Source organism: Mirounga leonina, unplaced genomic scaffold, assembly GCF_011800145.1.
Source record: "Mirounga leonina isolate KUSES-001 unplaced genomic scaffold, KU_Mleo_1.0 Mir_171, whole genome shotgun sequence".
NCBI lineage: Eukaryota > Metazoa > Chordata > Mammalia > Carnivora > Phocidae > Mirounga > Mirounga leonina.
Genome location: NW_023270436.1, coordinates 5,127,513 through 5,150,860, shown reverse-complemented (window position 1 = coordinate 5,150,860; position 23,348 = coordinate 5,127,513). Strand labels below are relative to the sequence as shown.

The window sequence follows — 23,348 nt, the reverse complement described above, 5'->3', positions numbered from 1 at the left end:
ACAAGGGCTAAGCCTCCAACACAAAATCACTTTCCAGGACAAAGGTGGAAGCGTGTCAGGAGAACTCGGCCAGCAGCCATGGGCTAAGAACTCTGCTCCATTTCTGCCAGCTCACAAGAGGACGGAAGCTTGTATTTATTCCCATAGCTTGCTGCCTCCTGTACACAGGACGTTGGCTCAAGACTTCAAAGGCTGAGGCAGGGGCCGTGCGACTCTTGATCTTGGGGTCGGGAGTTCAAGCCCCACATTGGGCGTGGACCCTACTAAGAAAGAAAGAAAGAAAGAAAGAAAGAAAGAAAGAAAGAAAGAAAGAAAGAAAGAAAGAAAGGAAGGAAGGAAGGAAGGAAGGAAGGAAGGAAGGAAGGAAGGAAAGAAAGAAAGAAAGAAAGAAAGAAAGAAAGAAAGAAAGAAAGAGAAAGAAAGAGAAAGAAGGAAGGAAGGAAGGAAGGAAGGAAGGAAGAAAGAAAGAAAAAGAAAGGAAGGAAGGAAGGAAGGAAGGAAGAAAGAAAAAGAAGGAAGGAAGAAAGAAAGAAAGAGAAAGAAGGAAGGAAGGAAGGAAGGAAGGAAGGAAGGAAGAAAGAAAGAAAGAAAGAAAGAAAGAAAGAAAGAAAGAAAAAGAAAAAGAAAGAAAGAAAGAAAGAAAGAAAGAAAGAAAGAAAGAAAGAAAGAAAGAAAGAAAGAAAGAAAGAAAGAAAGAAAGAAGGAAAGAAAGGAAGAAAGGAAGGAGGGAAGAAAAGAAAAGAAAGGAGAAGAAAAGCTGAGGCCCAATGTCACAAACCACTGGGGCACACGTACCGCAAGATTCCACTCACACGAGGCAGCTGGAGGAGTCCCCGGTCATAGAGACATGGACCCAGGATGGGGGCACCAGGGGCCAGGGAAGGGGGCCGGGGCGCTGGTGCTTCCTGGGGACAGAGTCTCCGTTGGGAGGATGGATGGCATGATGGCCACGGACGGCACACTTTCAAAGGGTTGATATCCACACAGTGATAAAAGTCTGAGCCGTGCAAGGATAGAAGGGGAACCCCCACGAAGTGCAGGCTGTGTGGTTAGAGCGTTGAGAAACCTCTCAGGAAGCTGGCTGGAAGCTGAGCTATGAAGAAGCGGACCCGAGAGAGTCGGTCTTTGATCAAGAACTGGGGAGGGAGGCGGCAGATGAGATATGGGTGGGGAGGGCTTGGGGAGGAAGAGCAGGTCTGGTGGACCCCTGGAGAGTTCTCTGCAGCCTCCAGAAGAAGGAAGTGAGGGGCTGGGGGGCCTCCAAACTGTCCCTAAGTCCACTCTGGGGGGACCTCTTCCTTCCTGGGCCCATCCTGGGCCAGAGGGAGAAGTGCTGCCGAGTGTGAGTGGGGCAACCCGCTGGCTTCCCTGAGCGACACACACCCACACAGGGTCTGTCCCAGAAAGAGGACCCCGCCACGCAGAGGGACAGGAAGGGGACACAGGCCAGCAATGCGGGCTCGCTGTTTCCCAGGCATCCCCTCTGAGCCCTGGGCACCCCTGCTGAGACCCACATGCCCTCTCTATAAAACGAAAGTCGGAGGTGTACCAAGGCTGAGCCAGCGGACGCAGCCCCCCCCAATGCATTGCCTCTAGATTATTTTAAAACAATAATAAGGGGCGCCTGGGGGGCTCAGTCGTTAAGCGTCTGCCTTCGGCTCAGGTCATGATCCCAGGGTCCTGGGATCGAGCCCCACATCGGTCTCCCTGCTCAGCGGAAGCCTGCTTCTCCCTCTCCCGCTCCCCCTGCTTGTGTTCCCTCTGTCAAGTAAATAAATAAAATCTTTAAAATAAAAATAAAACAATAATAAAACCCACTCAAACTCAGTCTGCTTCTTATTATCACCATGCAGCAGTCACTCTAAAAAAGAGTCAGTGATGAAATATTCCCCATGAAAAAAATCTTTTATTGGCCTACGTTTTCTAAAGCAGGAATTATCAAGCTACAGCCCACAAGCCAAATCTGGCCCCCAGCCTGTTTTCGCAAATAAAGTTTTACTGGAACACAGCCAAGCCATTCACTACATCTCATTTACAGCTGCTTTCTTGCTTCCATGGCAGAGGTGAGGAGTTGTGACAGAGACCCACTTATCTGACCCTTTACAGAAAAAAGCATACCAATCCTTGTACTAAACAATTGCTGTGTTACTGTTGCATCTTAATAACATATACATACGCTTCCAATTAGCACGTTTGTATCACTTCCCCTGTAATACTGTATCCTACACGAAATTTAGTTCGCAGATTTACAGATGCCTCACACACACACACACCCATTCACACACATGAAATATTTTAATAAGTATCTTTCAAAATAGAAATGTATTCCTCTTTTTGCTTGTTTAAAACTAAAGAAGGAGGGGCAAATGACTGGCTCAGTTGGCAGAGCGTGCAACTCTTGATCTCCAGGTTGTGAGCTCAAGCCTCATGTTGTGTGTAGAGATTGTTTAAAAAATAAATAAAATCTTGAAATAAAATAAAAAACTAAAGAAAGGGGCGCCTGGGTGGCTCAGATGGTTAAGCGTCTGCCTTCGGCTCAGGTCATAATCCCGGGGTCCTGGGATCGAGCCCTGCATCGGGCTCCCAGGGAGCCTGCTTCTCCCTCTGCCTCACTCTCTTTCTCTGTCTCTTATGAATAAATAAATAAAATCTTAAAAAAAAAAAACTAAAGAAGGAATCCAGAAAATAATTATTCTTACTGAAAATAATTGTTGTTTAAAGTGAGTGTGTTGGGGCACCTGGGTGGCTCAGTCAGTTAAGCGTCTGCCTTCGGCTCAGGTCATGATCTCAGGGTCCTGGGATCGAGCCCCACATGGGGCTCCCTGCTCAGCGGGGAGCCTGCTTCTCCCTCCGCCTCTGCCCCTCCCCTCCCACTCATGCTCTCTCGCTCAGACAAATAGACTCTTTTAAAAAATAAAATAAACTAGTGTGTTAAAAAATGATCCACTCGAGGGTCAATTGCTGACAGGATTATTGTGACAATGAAATTCAACATTAAATTCCGTGTGTAATAGACACCATGGGCCACCTTCCCAAAAGTCATTCTCTCCCACCCCCTTCTCTACCGATGGCAAAGTGCCCACCTTCCTCCAAGAGGCCACAAGATGCTCCAAAAGGAGGACCCTGTGCCCTCCTCAGGAAGGGATGCTGAGGATGCTAAGCCAGTCTTGGTAATACCATTCGCCTCACTCTGATTGGCTTGGCGGGCGGGGTGGATACGTGACCAAATTCTGGCCAATAAGACAAGGGGGGGGTGCCGGGGGACTTCAGAGAAAAATGGTCTCAAAAGGGCTCGGGGAGGAGATGTTTCCTGCACCTCTTCCTTCTCGATGTTATCCCATCTGGATGAGATGTCTGGGTGGGAGGCAGCCATCCTGCTCTGTAGAAAATGCTGGAGAAGGGGGATGGGAAGAACCTGGGTCCTCAGTATGGCTATCCTCGACCACTGAAACTGAGAACCCCAAAGCTGCCCCATCGCAGGACTTCCCCAGGGTGGGAATAATAAATGTCTTCATGGTTAAACTGTTTGGGTTGGTGCTTTCTAGTACTTCCAGCCAAAAACATCTCAATGAATACAGATATGAAACCCTCTGGCCAGCAACCAGCAGCACAATCAACAGCTTTATTGATTGATTCATTCAGGGAATGTTGACCGAGTGTCTTCTATGTGTCAGGACGGTCCTGGGCACTGGAGATCACGAGAGCAGTCCATTCTCTCGTAGAGGTGCATTCCAGTGGGTGGGGCCAGACACAAAAGCAAGTCCATAAGTGAGCAAACAAAATAATTCCAGATAATGCTAACTGCTGAGAAAGAAACAAAATGGAGCGGTTGGATAGAGAGAGTGACGGTAGGGCTTCTCTGAGAAGGTGGTATTTGAGCAGAGCACTGAATGAAGAAGAGCCAGCCATGTGAGGACCTGGGGAAGGCATTCCAGGCAGAGGGCACAGCAAGTGCAAAGGCCCTGAGGTGAGAGCGAACTTTGTGCGGTCAAGGAACTAAAACGCAGAGGTGAGGGTGGCATGGTTATGACAGCAACTTTCAGGGAAGTATCTGGAAGGGCACAAAAGGCTCACAGTCCAATATTCTCTTCTCCCTTCTTCTCTCCCTCCCTCCTCTCTCTCTCACTCTTTCTCTCCCTCAGGGCTTTTGTTCCCAGGTCTAAAGTGTATGAGCGCTGGTTTGTTGAAATCTGGGCTGAGTTTTCAGGCTCCTCTTTTTAACTCAAGAGAACCACTTAACCTCTCACCATGTGTAGGCCTGACACCACACTGGCTTTTCAAATGAAAGCCAAGTTTTTGTGCTTCAGCCTGACTAAGCAGCTCATTTGCAGCAAGTCCCTGTCTGTTTCGCTGTTTGTCCGGCTGGAGTACCCTTTTCTGTCCCGCCCAGAAAACTGCAGCTCCTGTTGGGGGCCCCTCCTCAGCAGTACCCATCTCCTTCGCCTGGGGCCCACTGAGGCATGGGGACGCGGTCCACAGCATCAGGGCAAGAAGATGGCCACGGTGCAGCTGGCCAGGAGCGTGCCAACGTCGGTACAAAGGATCCTTGAGGACAGATAGAGAGAGGCACTTGCCTGTTTTAAAAATTCACTCAGCTGTAGAACAGCAAAGTTGCCTTTGCTTTTCTGAGCTGGGGGTTATTCTGGCCACCAGACTGAGGCGTGTGGTGGAGGTGGCTGGAACCTAGGCAGAAGCAGCTTCCAAAAAACAGTATCTGGCAAGCAATGGGTGTGGACACCACTCTAGACACAGCGGCCAACAGCTGAGATGGCTTGTCGCTAGAGACAGGGTGGTGCCAAGGGGGACCCCCGGACACTCACAGGGCTGTTGGTTTCAGCATGTCTCCTTGGGCATGGGGGTGCATCCGCCACAGCCTCATACAGGTTAGAGACCCGTAGGGACAAATGTATTACTCTCACACCACTGAGTCCATACTAACACTTAGGAGAAATGCTCTCAGGGAAAGGAATCTGCTCCGGTGAGGGTGTATTACCGAGGTCGCGGAGGGGACATTTTTCAAAGCAAACAGGATTGAGTTACTTCCTGTCTAAACCCTGCACCGGCTTCCCATTACACGGCCATAAAGTCACAAGGCCCTGGGCCACCTCCCCTCCCCTACTTCTTCCCCCCTTTCCCTCCCTGAGCTGCAGCCATCCTAGCCTCTTGTGGATCTTCTGATGTGCTCAGCTTGTGCCCACCGCAGGACCTTGGCACGTGCTGTGTTCACTGCTTTCAGCTGCCCCTCCCCCCCGGCAGCTCCCTTGAGGTCCAGCTCCAATGTCATCTCCGCCGAGAGGCCTCCCCTGGCCATCGCATCTAGAGAAACACTCCTCATCACGTTGTCCTGTTTTATTTCCATGACACCCTCGTTATTGTCTAGCCTGATTGTTTCTGTCTGTCTCCTCCACTGGTATGAAAGCAGCACGAGGACAAAGACCTTACCTTTCGTCACAGTAGGGCCCACAGCATGCGAGGGGCATGAGGGCTTGTGGAATGAATGAATGACTAAAGGACCTGGTCCCACTGGGGGAAGTCAGGGAAGGCTTTCTGAGTTGCCATCTGACAGACAAGGAGGAACCGGGCTATTCACCCAGATTTTAAATCTGGCTGACCACCAGGATCCTGGGTGCTATACCACATGCCGAGCTCAGGCCCCAACCTCGGAGATTCTCTGGTGTGGGTCCAGCACAGCGCTTGGTGCCGTTTCTGCCTCCCCGTGCGACCCCCCGTGCGACCTTCGCGCACAGCGAGGGTGGAGAGCCGCTCAGCTCGGGCCATGGGCCCAGCACCTGGGAAAGTGACAGAAATGCAAGTTCTTGGTTTGGACCCCAGACCCGCTGAATCAGGTGAGGTCCAGGGATCTGTGTTTTCACATGCCTTCCAGAGGATTCTGATATTCACTCAAGATAAGCCGTGGGAGGAGGGAGCCCAGACAGCCAAATGCTGTGACCCATGCCTGCAATGGAAGGGGGGGCCTCCCACGCTGCCCTCTTCTCTAGCTCTCTCTCCTTGAGACAGGCCCCAGGCTGTGTCCCATGCCGCCCTTTCCTTGAGGAGGCTGAGATCCGGGGCGGCCTCACCTGATCTTGTGCTCCATGTTGGCTCTCGTGCTCCTACCCAGACTGGAGTTAGTGCAATCGCCGGGCTCCGTGGGAGAAGGGCTCTTCTCTGCGTGCTCCTCTGGCCCAGTCCTGCTCCACCAGCAAGGGAGAAAGGTTGTCAGGGCAGAAGGTGTTTATTTCAGCAACGTGTCTGTGGGCCCCAAGTTCCTGAAACACGATCCTCAGAAACCTGCTCCCGAGGACCCGGACACCTGAGCCACCTGGGCACTGTGCAATTTGTTGTGCAAGTAACAGCCACATGGGGCGGTGGGGGGGTGTCTTTCCCTTGTCCCTCTACTTCCACTCCCCCGCCCCATCGAATCTGTTCTCTTGTTCTGATAGTTCTTGAATTCTTTCACTTCTCTCCACCTGGAGTGGTTTCAGAATCGTGTCCCCCTAAAAAGATACGTTCAAGTCCTACCCTCGGGACCCGCAAGGGTGACGTTACTTGGGAGTCGGGTCTTTGCCGATGTGATCATGCTCAGGTGAGGTCATACTGCACGAGGGTGGGCCCTAAATCCACGGCGAATGTCCTTGTAAGAAGAGAGGACACAGAGACACGCCGGCGGAAGCCGGCCACACGAAGAGGGAGGCAGAGCTGGGAGTGATGTGTCTGCAAGCCAAGGACACAGGCATCACCGGGGCTGGAAGGGCAAGGAGGACTCCTTCCCTACAGGCTTCCAAGGGAGCACCCCTGTCCACACCTCGGTTTCCCACTTCTGGCCTCCAGAGCTGAGGGAGAGTAATTTCTGTTGTGAAACATCATCTCTAGCTGGGTGGCCAGATGCCCCCTGAAACGCCAGGGTCTCCAACGCTAACAGAGAAAGGGGGGTGCATGGTAACTGAGGGTAACTTGAACTCTCTCCGCCCTCTCCCTTTACGCTGCACCTTCCGCACTGGCTGCTATCTCACCAGTTTTGTTTTCTTCCTGTTTCCACATCTCACGTTCCCTGGAATTTCTAAAAAATAAAAGAACTGAAATCAGAGTTTTGCCCAGCACAGAGCTGACAATAGGAACGGAGTTCTTATTTAAGTAAAACAAAACAGGAACTCTTATCTTCCTGCAGAACAAAACTGCTCAGACACTGTTGGGAGCTAACACTTTCTCCTTTAAGAAAGCACCTTTCCAGGGGCGCCTGACTTCGGCTCAGGTCATGATCTTGCCTTGTGGGGCTCCCCACTCAGTGGGGAGTCTGCTTCTCCCTCTCCCTCTGCCCCCGACCCTGCTCTAGCTCTCTCTCTCTCAAATAAATAAATAAAATCTTAAAAAGAACGAAATCACCTTTCAAGTCAAGACACAAGCTACATAAACCCTGTGAAGAAAGGTCAGGATAACAAATAATCCAGTCAAGAAATGGGCAGAAGACATGAACAGACATTTCTGCAAAGAAGACATCCAAATGGCCAACAGACACATGAAAAAAATGCTCAACATCACAGGGTACCAGGGAAATACAAATCAAAACCACAATGAGATATCACCTCACACCCGTTTGAATGGCTAAAATTACCAAGTCAGGAAACGACAGATGTTGGTGAGGATGTGGAGAAAGGGGAACCCTCCTACACTGTTGGTGGGAATGCAAGCTGGTGCAGCCACTCTGGAAAACAGTATGGAGGTTCCTCAAAAAATTGAAAATAGAGCTGCTTGATGACCCAGCAATTGCACTACTGGGTATTTACCCCAAAGATACAAATGTAGTGATCCGAAGGGGTATGTGCACCCAATGTTTATAGAGCAATGTCCACAATAGCCAAACTATGGAAAGAGCCCAGACGTCCATCAACAGATGAATAGATAAAGAAGATGTGGTATATATACACAATGGAATACTATTCAGCCATCAAAAAAATGAAATCTTGCCATTTGCAACGACATGGATGGAACTAGAGGTAATTATGCTAAGCGAAATAAGTCAATCAGAGAGACAATTATCATATGATCTCACTCCTATGTGGAATTCAAGAAATAAAACAGAGGATCATAGGGGAAGAGAGGAAAAAAATAAGACAAAATCAGAAAGGGAGACAAAGGGCTCTTAATCATAGGAAACAAACTGAGGAAAAAAAGAAGGAAACAAACTAAGGGTTGCAGGAGGGGTGAGGGCTGGGGTGATGGGTTCAATTGGTGATGGGCATTAAGGAGGGTACTGATGTGGGGCGCCTGGGTGGCTCAGTCGTTAAGCGTCTGCCTTCGGCTCAGGTCATGATCCCAGGGTCCTGGGATCGAGCCCCGTGTCAGGCTCCCTGCTCGGCGGGAAGCCTGCTTCTCCCTCTCCCACTCCCCCTGCCTGTGTTCCCTCTCTCGCTGTGTCTCTCTCTGTCAAATAAATAAATAAAATCTTAAAAAAAAAAAAAAGGAGGGTACTGATGTAATGAGCACTGAGTATTACATAAGACTGATGAATCACTGACCTCTACCTCTGAAACCAGTAATACATTATATGTCAATGAATTGAATTTAAATAAAAAAATAAAAAAACAAATAACCCAATTAAAAAATGAACAAAGGGCTTGAGTAGAAATTTCTCCAAAAATGATATACAAATGGCCAACAAACATATGAAAAGATTCTCAGCGTCACTAATTATCAGTGAAATGCAAATCAGTGACGTATCACCTCACACCCATTAGGATGGCTACTATCCAAAAAACAGTCAATAACAAGTATGGGCAAGGATGTGAAGACATCGGAACCTTTGTGCCCTGTTGGTGGGAATGTAAAATGGCACTGTCATGATGGAAAACAGTATGGCGGCTCCTCAAAAAACTAGATATGGAATTACCATACGATCCAGCAATCCCACTTCCGAGTATACACCCAAAAGAATTCAAAGCAGGATCTCAAAGAGATATGCACACACTCATGTTCACAGCAACGTTATTCACAATGGCCAAGTGGTGGAAGCAACCCAAATGTCCATCAGTGGATGAATGGATAAACAAAATGTGGTCTATCCATACAATGGGATGTTATTCAGCCTTAAAAATTAGGAATGAAATTCTGTCACATGCTACAACATGGATGAACCTTGTGAACATGCTAAGTGAAATAAGCTAGTCAGTCACAAAAGTCGAATACAGATTCCAGTTACATGAGGGACCCAGAGTGGTCAGATTTAGAGACAGTCAGATGGTGGTTGCCAGGGTCTGGAGGGGGGCAGGGAACAGAGAGTGAGTGTTTGATGAGCTTCAGTTTTGCAAGATGAAAAAGTTCTAGAGCTCTGAGCCCAGCAATGTGTATATATTTCACACCACTGAACTACACACTTAAAAATGGTCAAGATGGTCAAAAGGAATGAGATCTTGCCATTTGCAATGACGTGGATGGAACTGGAGGATGTTATGTTGAGTGAAATAAGTCAAACAGAGAAAGACATGTATCATATGACCTCACTAATATGAGGAATTCTTAATCTCAGGACACAAACTGAGGGTTGCTGGACTGGGGGGTGGGGTGGGAGGGATGCGGTGACTGGGTGATAGACACTGGGGAGGGTATGTGCTCTGGTGAGCACTGTGAATTGTGCAAGACTGTTGAATCTCAGATCTGTACCTCTGAAACAAATAATGCAATATATGTTAAGAAAAAAAAAAGAAGAAGAAGAAGGTAGTGGGAGGGGAAGAATGAAGCGGGGGAGATCAGAGTGGTAGACGAACCATGAGAGACGATGGACTCTGAAAAACAAACAGGGTTCTAGAGGGGAGGGGGGTGGGGGGATGGGTTAGCCTGGTGGTGGGTATTGAGGAGGGCACATTCTGCATGGAGCACTGGGTGTTGTGCACAAACAATGAATCATGGAACACTTCATCTAAAACTAATGATGTAATGTATGGGGATTAACATAAGAATAAAAAAAATGGTCAAGATGGTGCATTTTACGTTATATAAGCTTTTTATCACGGTTTAAAAAAAAATGGCAAAAACCCAAACAAAAAGGTGCACGTTAATTCTCTTCCCTCTGCATGTGGGCTGTTCTCGTGCTGCTGCCTCCCCTCCCAGGGTCAGGGTTGGCTCGACCAGCACCCTGTCCACATTCCGGCCCTCCGGCCCAAGGGAAGACGGGGGAGAGGCTGGAGGACAACCGGGTTCCTTTTGAATAACATGACCTCAAAGTCGCACCTTCTGCTTATACTCGCTTCTGAGGCACACGATGTGGCCAATGGGGCGGAGCTGAAGCCGTGTCCACCTGACTCTCCCTGGTGCTCGCTCTTGTAGCCCAGACCACGTGACGATGCTGTGTGTTGTGTTCTAGCAACAACCCCCAAGTGAGTGAGGAAGCCTCTCGATTCCCCTGACCATTTCTGACCCACGTGCCTGACAGAGCTGTGCCCAGAACCGCCTTGCAGAGCCCAGTCACCCCCAGAGCCAGGGAGACATAATCCTCATACTTTGTGGTTTTCCGCCACCGAGTCTGGAATAGTTTAGGAAGCAGCGGTAGGTAACTAAACAATCCTGTTGAATTCTTTTAATCGTCTGTATATATTGGGTAGGCTTTTCATACCTAATAAGTATAATTAAAAGATCATCTTTTAGAAATATAATTTAAAAGATAATTAAAGCCCGACTGCAGCTTTTGAAGCCTAAAGGTTTGCCCAAAAGCTAAAAAAAAATTTCTAGATCAGTTTTTCGCCCACGTATCCCAGGGAAGTACTTTCAGATTCTTTTTTCCTGATTGTGGAATATCCTGAAAGTCTAGAGAATAATATCATGAACACCATGTGCCCGGCATCCAGCTCGAACAAATCTTAATAGCATGACATATTTCTTTCTGCTTGGTTTTTGAAAAGACTTAAAACAATTTTAATGAGGGTTAAAAAAAATAATAATAACATAAAATTTGCCATCTTTTCCCCAGAACTTCTGCATCTTGCAAAAGTAAAACTCTGTGATGGTAAACATTCCCCCAGCTTCCTCCCTCCCGCAGCCCCTGGGAACCAGGATGCTACTTTCTGTTTCAGTGAATTTGACTACTTTAGATACTTTGTATAAGTGGAATCATACAGTATCTGGCTTTGGGGGGACTGGCTTCTTTCTTTCTTTTTAACTGAGGTGAAAGAACAGTAACCTTCTACTGGGAACAATGCAATGGCAATTCAGTCTATCCACAATGCCGTGCGGCCCCCCTCTCTGTCAAGTTCCAAAACATTTTCATCACCCCAAAACAAAACCCCGGACCCACTAACATTACTGGCCGTTCCTCCCCCCACCCAGCCCCTGGCAACCACCAATGTACTTCCCGTGTCTCTAGATTGGCTGATTCTGGATATTTCATATCCATGGGATCATGCAACATGTGGTCTTTATGTCTCTGCTGGTTTTTAAGAAATGCAATGCTGGGGCGCCTGGCTGGCTCAGTCGGTGGAGCATGTGACTCTTGATCTTGGGATTGTAAATTCGAGCCCCAAATAGGGTGTAGAGATTACTTAAAAATATGATCTTCAGGGCGCCTGGGTGGCTCAGTCGGTGAAACATCTGCCTTCGGCTCAGGTCATGATCCTGGGGTCCTGGGATGGAGTTGCGCATCGGGCTCCCTGCTCAAAGAGGAGTCTCCTTCTCCCTCTGCCCTTCACCCTGCTCGTGCTCTCTCTTTCTCTCAAATAAATGAATAAAATGTTTTAAAAAAAGGAAATAGCAAAACGTGTTAAGTAAAGAAATAAAACAGGGTGGTGGGGTCAGGCATGACCCGATGGCCACTTCCGGTTGGGAGGCCAGGGAAGGCCTCTCGGACAGTTAACCTACACCTGGAATGACAAAAGGAGTCTGCCACTCAAAGACAGGGAAAAGCATTCCTGGCAGAGGGAATAGGGTGCTATCCTTGGGAGGTTTGAACGTGTTAAAGAACACGGCAATTTGATAAATATAGTGAGGAAACAAAATCAAGTCATGTACAAGAGAGTGAGGGGCGGGAGAAGCCCTGGAGATCTCTCTGAAGAAATGACTTGGATATAAGCCCTGAAAGCTTGGCGAGAGGGAGGTAGGAGGTGAGGTTGGAAGGACCAGCAAGGGCCAGATCTCATAGAGCCTTAGCGGCCGCATGAAAAAACTGACTTTTATTTTTGCCTGTGCTGGGAGGAAGCCAGTGGAGGGGTTTAAGCAGCGAAGGGCCAGGAACCAGGCGTACGTTTTAAAGGAATCCGGTGGAGAGTGGAGGGGTTTCAGAAATGACCTGAAAAGGCTTTTATGTTGAGAAGGTTTGCTCATCGAAATCAAAAATAAAAGGGGGGGACGTCTGGTGGTTATCAGCTCCAACACAGGGTCACCATCCAACCCAGCAGTGCCTCCCCTAGACATACACTCCCGAGGACTGAAGGCAGGTGCTCAAACGGACGCTTACCCGGGCATCTCATCACAGCACCGTTCACAAGAACAAAAATACACGTAACATGAAATTCACCATTTTAGGGGCGTCTGGGCAGCTCAGTGGGGTAAGCGTCTGCCTTTGGCTCAGGTCATGATCTCAGGTCCCTGCTCAGCGGGGAGTCTGCTTTTCCCTCTTCCTCCCTCCCCGCAACGCTCTCAAATAAATAAATAGAATCTTTTAAAAAATTCATCACTTTAAACCATTGGAGAAACAACTCATATGTCCATCAACAGATGCACGGACACATAGAATGTGGTCCATCCACACGATGGAATATGATTCAGGCACAAAGAGGAAGAAGCAGGACACACACAGCTACGTGGTGGACGAACCCTGAAGGCAGGATGCCGAGCGAGGGGAGCCAGACCCCGGAGGCCACGGGGTGCGTGACTCCGTGTAGGTGAAATGCCTGGAACAGGTGCGTCTGCAGGGACAGAAAGCACAGACTGGCACTGCCAGGAGCTGGGGGAGGGACAGTAGGGGCGACCGCTTGGCTGGTACGAAGTTTCCTTTTGGAGTGATGAAATGTCCTGGAGCCAGGTAGAGGGGACGCTTGCACAATGTCGCGAATGTACAAATCGCCACCGAACTGTGCGTCCTCAAATCCTTAAAACGGTGCAGTTTACATTATGTGACCGTCACCACAGTTTGAAGAAGGGAAGGATGCCACGCTGGTGAGGGACGCTACTGACGGGCAGGCTGTGCGCGTGGGGAGGGCAAGGCGTGCATGGGAACCCTCCGTACCCCCCTCCCCTCAGTTTTGCTGTGAACCTGAAACTGCTCTAAAAAATAAGGTCTACTAAACAAGATCGTAAAGGAGGACGAGAAGGAAATGCCGGGAGGGAGGAAGAGAGGGAGACGGGCCTTGCTCACACCCTTTTTGGGGTGTCCAGCCGCTTCCTTGCGCCCCCTTGCGGCTGCTGGAGCTGCTGCGAGCGTCTTGGGGACAGTCCTGTGCATGCACTGCAAACGCGTAACAGGGCTTTTGGTCATGGACTCTCTGCTGGGGAATGTCACACAGTTCAGCCAAGGCAATGGTCCTGTGTAACTGTGGCTGCATAAATCTTGGGTCCCAAGAGCCAGTCACTCAATCGGTCCCTAAGGATGAGGACCAGGTGACAGCCCTTTCCTTGCTCAGGTAAGTGAACAGGCTGTACCCGGTAACTAAGTCTCCAAAGAGAAACATCACACATTTTTAAAAAAGTGACAGCCAGGCACCCGTACAGTTTGTCATAGCTGTGGGCATCCCCTATCCGATTTTGCCTCTCCCTCCCTCCCCATCCACCATAGCTAATAATTAGCACATAGTTCAACACCTAATGACAGGGTGAGGCAATCAGTATAAACATCCGTCGCCCTCCTGAAGGACAAAGTCCCCAACTGATACACAAAGGGCTTTAAGAGATGTTTTTCACCCTGAAAGTGGGTTTTGTCGGGTGGGATACTGAACGAGGTCCTTCTTATGTTGGGGGCAACTTAAAATAATGCTTAAGTTAAAACTGCTCTAAGATCCCATGATTCGCCAGGCCAGGATCAGAGTTTGAGAAGCCCCGTGCTGGCTTGGTTGTGGGGAACCAGGCCTTGTTGGCAGAAGTGTAAACTTGTACAACCTCTTTGGAGGGGGATCTGGCAAAGCCTGTCTAAATTTAAAATGCATGTGCCCTTTGACCCAGCAGTTCCCTTGAGAAGTTTGTCTTTCAAATATGCATGCACACGTGGGCAAAGGGCTCTGTGTTCGAATAGCCTTCGTCACACTGATTGCATAGAAGCAAAATACTGGAAGGCACGTGAATGCCCAACGGTAGGGGGTTGCTTAACTAAATTATGGCCCATCTACACCAGCAGAACTTTCTGTGATGATGGAACTCGTCTCTGTCTGCGCTGCCCAGGATGTGAGCCCCAACAAATCTTTCTACTGAGCGCTTGAAATGTGGCTAGTATAATTGAGGAACTAATTCTGTTAGATTTAAACTAATTTAGATGTAATAGCCATGTGTGATTAGTGGCTATGATATTAGGGGCAAACCTACGCAATGGAATTTTTTTTTTTTAAGATTTTATTTATTTATTCGTTAGAGAGAGAGAGTGTGGGCGAGAGGGAGTGAGCGAGAGTACAAGCAGGGGGAGCTGCAGGCAGAGGGAGAAGCAGGCTCCCTGCTGAGCAAGGAGCCCGATGCAGGACTCGATCCCAGGGCACAGGGACCATGACCTGAGCCGAAGGCAGACGCTTAACCGACTGAGCCACCCAGGCGTCCCTACACAATGGAATATTTTGCAGCTGGGAACAAGAAAGGAGGATCTGTATGTACTGATTTAAAAAAAAAAAAGTACTTCTGGGACACCTGGCTGGCTCAGTAGGTGGAGCCTCCGACTCTTGATCTTGGGGTTGTGGGTTTGAGCCCCATGTTGGGGGTAGAGATTATTTAAAAAAATAAAATCTTTTTGGGGTGCCTGGGTGGCTCAATTGTTAAGCGTCTGCCTTCAGCTCAGGTCATGATCCCAGAGTCCTGGGATCAAGCCCCACATCGGGCTCCCTGCTTAGCGGGAAGCCTGCTTCTCCCTCTCCCACTCCCCCTGCTTGCGTTCCCTCTCTCGCTGTGTCTCTCTCTGTCAAATAAATAAGTAAAATCTTTAAAAAAATAAAATAATAAAATAAAATCTTTTTTTGAAAAAAGTATTTTCAAACTATATTCTTACACAAAAAAAGCAAGGTAGAAAGAGTATGTATGGTATGCTTCACTTAAGTAGTCTCCCAGATGCATAGACCATCTAGAAGGATACACAGGAAACATAACTATGAGAAAACAGAACTGATAAGGTCTGAATATTTGTGTCCCCCTCTCCCAAATTCATATGGTGAAATCCTAATCCCTGGGATGCCTGCATGGCTCAGTCAATTAAGCATCTGCTCAGGTCAAGATCTCAGGGTCCTGGGATCGAGCCCCACATCGGGCTCCCTGCTCAGCGGGAGCTTCTCCCTCTGCCACACCTTGATCTTGGACTTTCAGCCTGCAGAGCTGTGAGGTGCAAGGGGATAAGGACATCCTAGATCTGCATCCTACAGTACGGTGGCCCCTAGCCACGTGTTTCTCCTGAGCACAGCGGGGGGGGGGGGGGGGGGGGGGGGGGGGGGGGGGGAGTATGACCACTGCAACTGAGGAATCCATTTTCTGTCATTTTAATTTAACTTTAAGTAACCACGTGTGGCCATCGTTTTAGACTCAAGTTACAAACCTGGGACCACTTGGTGGTCTTTCATTTTTCCACACCACGGAGTGACTCCCAAGAAGTCCCTGAAGCTGTTTGTTCTGCTGCCCTTAAATGTGCCCCCGGACAAACTCTTCCCGAGCCCTTGGCTCCCCAGAGCGGCTCAACCACCCAGCCCAGAAGAAGGTAAAACGCTGCTTCTCAGAATCGGAGGCTGATTCAGAAGCTTTGGGCCCTGAGCTGCGAATGCTGTGGCCAGAGCAGTGAAGCTAAGGGAACCCCCCCCACACACACACCGTGTTCATGGTGCTTAAATGGGGGCTCTGCGAGCTCGGTGGTGAAGAGCATGGTGCTGGAGCCAGACTGCCTGGTGACCTCACGTTCCACATGAGTAAAATCTGGGAGATAACCAAGCCTTGATCACGGCGTAGTTAAGAAATGCCAAATTAAAGTGAGTGCTGGCCATGTGTCAGCTGTTCATTTCCACTGTTTCACCAACACAACCAGTCAGAAGATTAATACTGACACACGCAACGAAGGATGCAGAAGTGGGTCGCCCCCCGCGGTGGGCAGGGAAGGGACGCCCGAAAGAGCAGGGGGGCCCTGATGAGAGATGTCAGGGGAGACCAGGCAGAGGAGGCTGCAAAGGGCCGGAGGCAGAAATAAACCTTGAGGCCACAGGACCGCGGGGTGAGCCAAGGCCAAGGGCTGGGATGGCGCTCTAAGTGGGACGTGTGGTCCTTGGACGGTTCTAAGGGGGGCGGGCTTCTGGTTTTCAACATCTAACTGGGTCTGGCAAACCAGCACGAGGAAAGACTCAGTCACCTTCCAGGGGTCCCTGAGCTCTCCCCCTTCCTCATGCCCTTCACACCCCACATGCTTTCCCCTTCTGGTCGTTGCATTTGCCCTAAGAGAGTTGGAAATGAAGAATGAGGGCCATGGGCTCAAGCCATCATCCTTCTGGAAATCTGTGCACCCCACACAGCTGGGAGGAGAGTGGCTTGTCCAGGGCCCCAGAGGGAGCAGAAGGACCAGCTAGGGGATTAAGAGGAGGGAAATCGGTGGCTTGGACCAAGGTGCTGGCAGAGCCGCCAGAGTCCACCTATGTTTTGGAGGCTGAGCGGTGGTAGGTGCTGATGGACGCCGCTGGAGGTTCGAGAAGAGGAAGGTAAACTCTTCAGCCTGAACACAAGGACACGGTGGAGATGTGAACTGGGCCAGAAAGACTAAGGGAGGGGTGGGTGGAGAAGGGAGTGCGAATCCCAGACATTAAATCTGTTCTACTTTGTATTGTATTTTTCAAGATGGTGCACATCCATGAGGAAACAATCTGATGAATCCAGAATCCGGCGGGCCTGCTTCTCCAAAGTCAATGTCACTATTTAGGAAATAAAATAAGGCAGAGCATTGTCCTAGACTGAGAGAGGAAGGAGTGCTGAGTGAAGGGAGAGAAGGTTTGCACTCCCCTCGGCAACAAAGGGAGAGGCCCCCTGGCCTGACAACATGCCTACAGAGGTGGCTTAAGCCACGGTCACCTAACTATGGTTTTCCAAAGTCATATCTCTGAGGTTCACTGGTAGGGAAGTCGGTGCTATGTCTGCCCCGGCCCCCAAGATCAGCCCCCGTCCAATAAAAGTTGCTGACGACATGGCCAACGCAACAGACGATGGATGGAGGGGTCTGAGGGTGACAGTGTCACTGAGCATCCAGAACCAGACAGGCCCACACTGAGGTGGTACCTTCTGCCTCCACCCGGGTCATCAAAATCCTCAAGGACATCCAAGAGACAGAAAGAAGCAGGAAAACATTAGGCGCAGTGGAAGTATCCCCGTTGGTGAGATTGTCAACATTGCCCGACAGATGCACCGCTGGTGTTTGGCCAGAGAACTCTCTGGAGCCATTGCGAGACCCTAGGGACTGGCCCAGCCTGTGGGCTGCAGTGTTGATGGCCGCCACCGCCATGGTATCAGGGGAATGTCCAGCTACTTAAGAACTGGAACGGAGGGGCGCCTGGGTGGCTCCGTCGGTTGGACATCCAACTCTCGGTTTCGGCTCAGGTCATGGTCTCGGGGTCCTGGGATTGAGCCCCACATCAGGGTCCATGCTCAATGGGGAGTCTGCTTGAGATGCTCTCCCTCTGCCCCTCCCCCCTCACACTTGCTCTCAAATAAATGAATAAATCTTTTAAAAAAAAAAAACTAGAAAGGAAAATGTTTCAGTAAAGGATCATTCGACAACCAGAGAGAGAGAGAGAGAGGGAGTGGTAGGGAGGAAGGGAGGAGAGGGAGAGGGAGCGGGAGGGGGAGAGATGCAGCATAAATCTTTATTGGATCCTGGTTCAAAAAATAAATCGGCTGGGGCGCCTGGGTGGCTCAGTTGGTTGAGCGACTGCCTTCGGCTCAGGTCATGATCCCGGAGTCCCGGGATCGAGTCCCGCATCGGGCTCCCTGCTCAGCGGGGAGTCTGCTTCTCCCTCTGACCCTCCTCCCTGTCATGCTCTCTGTCTCTCATTCTGTCTGTCTCAAATAAATAAATAAAATCTTTAAAAAATAAATAAATAAAAAATAAATCGGCTATACAGACATTCTTGGGATGATTAAGAAAATCTGAATGTAGACTGGATCATAGATAAAATTAGGGTTATTCATTGTACTGGATGATAATGGCATCGTGGTTGTGTAAGAGGATGCCCCCCTTTTTTTTTTTAAGATTTTATTTATTTATTTGAGACAGACAGAATGAGAGACAGAGAGCACGAGAGGGAGGAGGGTCAGAGGGAGAAGCAGACTCCCTGCCGAGCAGGGAGCCCGATGCAGGACTCAATCCCGGGACTCCAGGATCATGACCTGAGCCGAAGGCAGTCGCTCAACCGACTGAGCCACCCAGGCGCCCAGAGGATGCCCTTCTTAGGAAAGACTAGAAGAATCACTCTTTAGGGATCAAAATAGGATGTTTGCAATTTGCTTTCAAATGATTGAGCTAGATAGATAAAGCAAATACAGCAAAATGTAAATTACTGAATCCAGGGGGAGGGTTCATTACACTATGTATTGTATCATTCTTTCTTCCTTTGCTCATTTTGATGTTTTTTTAAGGTGGTAACGTAGCCAGCATCAAGTAGGGCCTCATGATTGGTCAAATCCAGTGGTTCTCAAGGGTGGGGGAGGGGCTTGGGACTTTGGGAATCCGGCGACATCCTTGGTTGTCACAACTGGAGGCTGCCGGCGTCTAGTAAATAGAGGCCCGGGATGCTGCTGAACGCCCTACAGTGCTCGGGACGGCCCCCACACCACAGAATTACCGAGGCCAGAGGTCCATAGTACTGAGTTTAAGAAACCCCGGTCTACTACCAGTCTGGCCTGTTCCGATCAATGAGACCTGAGGGTAGGTCCTTGAAGACGTTTATTGTCTTCATAAAAGATGCGGATATGGGGGCACCTGGGTGGCTCAGTCGTTAAGCGACTGCCTTCGGCTCAGGTCATGATCCCGGGGTCCTGGGATCGAGTCCGGCATCAGGCTCCCTGTTCAGCGGGGACCCTGCTTCTCCCTCTGCCCTCCCCCCACTCATGATCTCTCTCTCTCAAATAAATAAATAAATCTTAAAAAGAAAAGAAAAAGATGCGGATATGGCCGAGTTCATTCCTCTCCCTTCCTGTTCTGAGTACAGATGGGATATCTGGAGCTGTGGCCAAAGGAGGCTCACAGAATCCCAGGGCAGGCCCTTGCTGCCCACATCCAAACTTCTTGTTGAGTGACAAAATCAACACCCCTTTGTTTAATCCTCTGCGATTTGTTCTTTCTGTTTCCTGTAGCCAAAAACACTCCTCGCTTCACGCACTGCTGTTGAGTCTGATTCTGATTCTAGCTGGCAGACCAACAAGATTTCAGCAATCTCTGCTCTGGTTAGAGCCCCCCCCTACGCTTCTCTTCTGCAAGTAAATAGTTAAGTGCTTCCACGGGAGCCAGTGGAGGGGCCGAATGGCTTAAATAGGGAAATAAGGACTCCCCAAGTCCTGACCTGACCCTGCTATGAGACAGAAACAAATTCCTCCCAGGCTTGGAGGTGGGGCTGGACCCTAGTCACTCACCGCTGTCAGGTATTACTATTTATTTTGTATTCTTTTGTTTTATTATTTTAATTTTTAAATTTTTCTTTATTTTGTACTTTTGTTTTTAAAGATTTTATTTATTTATTTGACAGAGAGTGAGAGAGAGCACAAGCAGGGGGAGCGGCAGAGGGAGAAGCAGGCTTCCTGCTGAGCAGGAGTCCGATGCGGGGCTCGATCCCAGGGCCCGGGGACAATGACCTGAGCCGAAGGCAGATGCTTAACTGACTGAGCCCCTCAGGTGTCCTTTATTTTGTATTTTTTAAAAATTTTATTTATTTATTTATTTATTCATGAAAGTCAGAGAGAGAGAGAGAGGCAGAGGCAGAGGGAGAGAAGCAGGCTCCCAAGGAGCAGGGAGCCCGATGCGGGACTCGATCCCAGGACCCTGGGATCATGACCTGAGCCGAAGGCAGACGCTTAACCATCTGAGCCACCCAGGCGCCCCCAAATATTTTTTTAATAAAAGAAAAACAAGAACAGGACCTCTTAAGACCTGTGTAGGCCCTAGACATTTTTACTTTGGACAGCACAACCAAATATTAAACATTTCATATCGTAGCCTACATTAAAAGGTACCTACATTTGGGGCACCCAGCTGGCTCAGTCAGTGGAGTGTGCGACTCTTGATCTCAGGGTTGTAAGTTCGAGCCCCACACTGGGTGTAGAGATTACTTAAAAAATAAAATCTTAAATAAATAAATAAAAATTTTAAAAGTAAAAAAATGAAAGGTACCCACATTAGATACAATTCCCTACATCAGAGTTGAGGTGGGTGTCAGTTTGTATGTTGTATAGATACTAAAATTTTTAAATTCAAGTTTGTAATTTTCATACGTTGGATACAATGTACTTTTTTTCAGTCTCAAGCATTTTAGTAGGCCTTTGAAAACCCCAGCAACCGGGCCTGTAGAATCTCAGTGGCAATATGGCCCTGGAAAGAAAGAAAAATGAATTCTGATGACATTCTACATGAAATACATCAAGTAAAAATCATTAGGTATCAAACAAGATTTTTTTAAACAGAAGCAATGACTGCTGGGAATTTGTAATGTCTCTGCAAAAGAAAATGCTAAAGACTGAGACGATAGGAAATTGCTTGCATTGATTTGAACAAGGCCAAATAAGAATCGATCAGGGACTCGATGAGGAGATGGTATCTACCTCCAAGATGATTCCAGTGGTCCCCCACCTCCCGGGATCCATGCCCTGTGTCGTCCCCTCCTACAGTGGGCAGGGTGGCCTGTCACCAATAGGGTATTGTAGAAATGTAGGGGTGTGACTTCCAAGGCTAGATCATAAAAGACATGGCATCCTCCACGGTGTGTTTGCTTGAGTGACTCACTCTGGGGGCAGCCAGCGGCCATGTTGGGAGGTCGCTGACGCAGCCCTAAGAAAAGGTACCAGCATCAGCATCATCTTGCCAGTCTGTGAGTGCTCCATCTCAGCAGTACCTCCTCCAGCCACAGCCAAGCCTTCAGGTAGGACTGCAACATCATGAGACCCAAGAACCACTAGCTACACATCACTCGAATTCCTGACCCACAGAATCTTGCATGACTAAGCTGCCACGTTTGGGGGGTCATTTGCTCGACATCGTTAGGTAACTAATACATCAGGTACTTAGGGTAACTAATCAGTGAACACAGGAGGCGTCAGAATTGTGGCTGGTTGCCTACCTAGCAGCCAGTCCTAACTTATCCTTCCTCCTTATGGAACCTCAATGTCCACTTGAGTTAGGGATGGCAATCTCACCCCCAGGAGAAGATCCCAGCTACACTTGGTCAATCATTGCCCACCCCATTCCCTTTGCTAGCAAATGACTTAAGAACATGCATTTGTGCATCAATGTCCACAATAGCCAAACTATGGAAAGAGCCCAGATGTCCATCGACAGATGAATGGATAAAGAAGATGTGGTATATATATACAATGGAATATTATGCAGCCATCAAAAAATGACACCTTGCCATTTACAACAATGTGGATGGAACTAGAGGGTATTATGCTGAGCGAAATAAGTCAATCAGAGAAAGATAATTACCGTATGATCTCACTGATACGTGGAATTTGAGAAACAAGACAGAGGATCATAGGGGAAGGGAGGGAAAAATGAAACAAGACAAAACCAGAGTGGGAGACAAACCATAACAGACTCTTAATCATAGGAAACAAACTGAGGGTTGCTGGAGTGCGGGGTGGGGTGGCAGGGATGAGGTGGCTGGCTGATGGACACTGGGGAGGGTATGTGCTATGGTGAGCGCTGTGAATTGTGTAAGACTGATGAATCACAGACCTGTACCCCTGAAACAAAGAATACGTTATATGTTAATAATAATAAAAAAAAGAACAGGCATTTGCTTGATGTCTGGAAACACAGGAATGCTGTTATTTTAAATTTTTCAATATTTTTCTGATTTTTTGGGCGCCTGGGTGGCTCAGTCGGTTAAGCGACTGCCTTCGGCTCAGGTCACGATCCTGGAGTCCCGGGATCGAGTCCCGCGTCGGGCTCCCTGCTCAGCGAGGAGTCTGCTTCTCCCTCTGACCCTCACCCCTCTCATGCTCTCTCTCTCATTCTCTCTCTCAAATAAATAAATAAAATCTTTTTAAAAAATTAAAAAAAATATTTTTCTGATTTTTCATTTGGAGCAAACAACTCTTGTTTTGAGAAAACACTTCTGTGAGTGTTTCAACCCAAAGGGAAAGCCAAACTTCTATTCTGGATGAAATTTGAAGAGCAAGAACCTAATTTTCCTGTGAATTAATGTCAGCTTTGTCTTCAGGTAGGTGGGACTGCATCTTCAACGTGTGTGGACATTAGATGGTGTCATTGGAGTGCAAGATAAGTCTCTTTTTTCCTTACACCTGGCCCCAGTGAAGGTGGGGTTTGACTCTAGATTCAAAGGACAGCCAAAAATACCCCTACAGGGCCAAAGAAGGCTGCCGGTTCAGGACCAAAGAGAGAGATGGCCTCTCAGGGGAGGGAACTCACCCATGGAGCATTAATATCTGCAACATACAACTGTGACTTCACGTTGTGATTTCTTTTTAATATCTCTTCATCTGACTCAAAAGAAAAGAAAGGGAAGGGAAGGGGAGGGAAGGGAAAGGAAGGAAAGGAAAGGTAAGGAAAGGAAAGGAAAGGAAAGGAAAAAAGCAACAGCCTACACTCAGCTATAATAAGGGAAAGAGAGAACAGCTGGGTTTCTGAGGCAGCCCAGAGAAAGTCATCACAGCCCAGAAAAGCCACATTGAAGATGGCAGGAAGTCACTGGCAGAATTCCCCAGAGCAGTAGGCTGGCTGTGTGAGTGACAACGGACTAGGAGCACAGATTTGTTGGAAGTGTAAGCATCCATTAGGGGCTTAGGGAGGGGCTTCCTAGAAGCAGTCCCACCCATGCAGTACAGATTTCTGTCATAGGGGCTTAAAGGAAATGCTGACCCTTCCACACCGGCTCACACTGACGCTGGGGTCCATCTCCCTGGTCCTTCCTGCCTACATTACAACGGGTCACTCCCCTGCCATAGTCCAGCCTGATGGGCTTCACCCTTCCACTCCATAGAACTTG

The 23,348-nt window shown here is 48.6% G+C and overlaps 1 pseudogene; it reads left to right on the top strand.

The window, feature by feature from the left end:
• The first annotated feature begins 17,105 nt into the window (after positions 1-17,105).
• Positions 17,106-17,224, top strand: LOC118018725 (annotated as a pseudogene).
• The last annotated feature ends 6,124 nt before the right edge of the window (positions 17,225-23,348 follow it).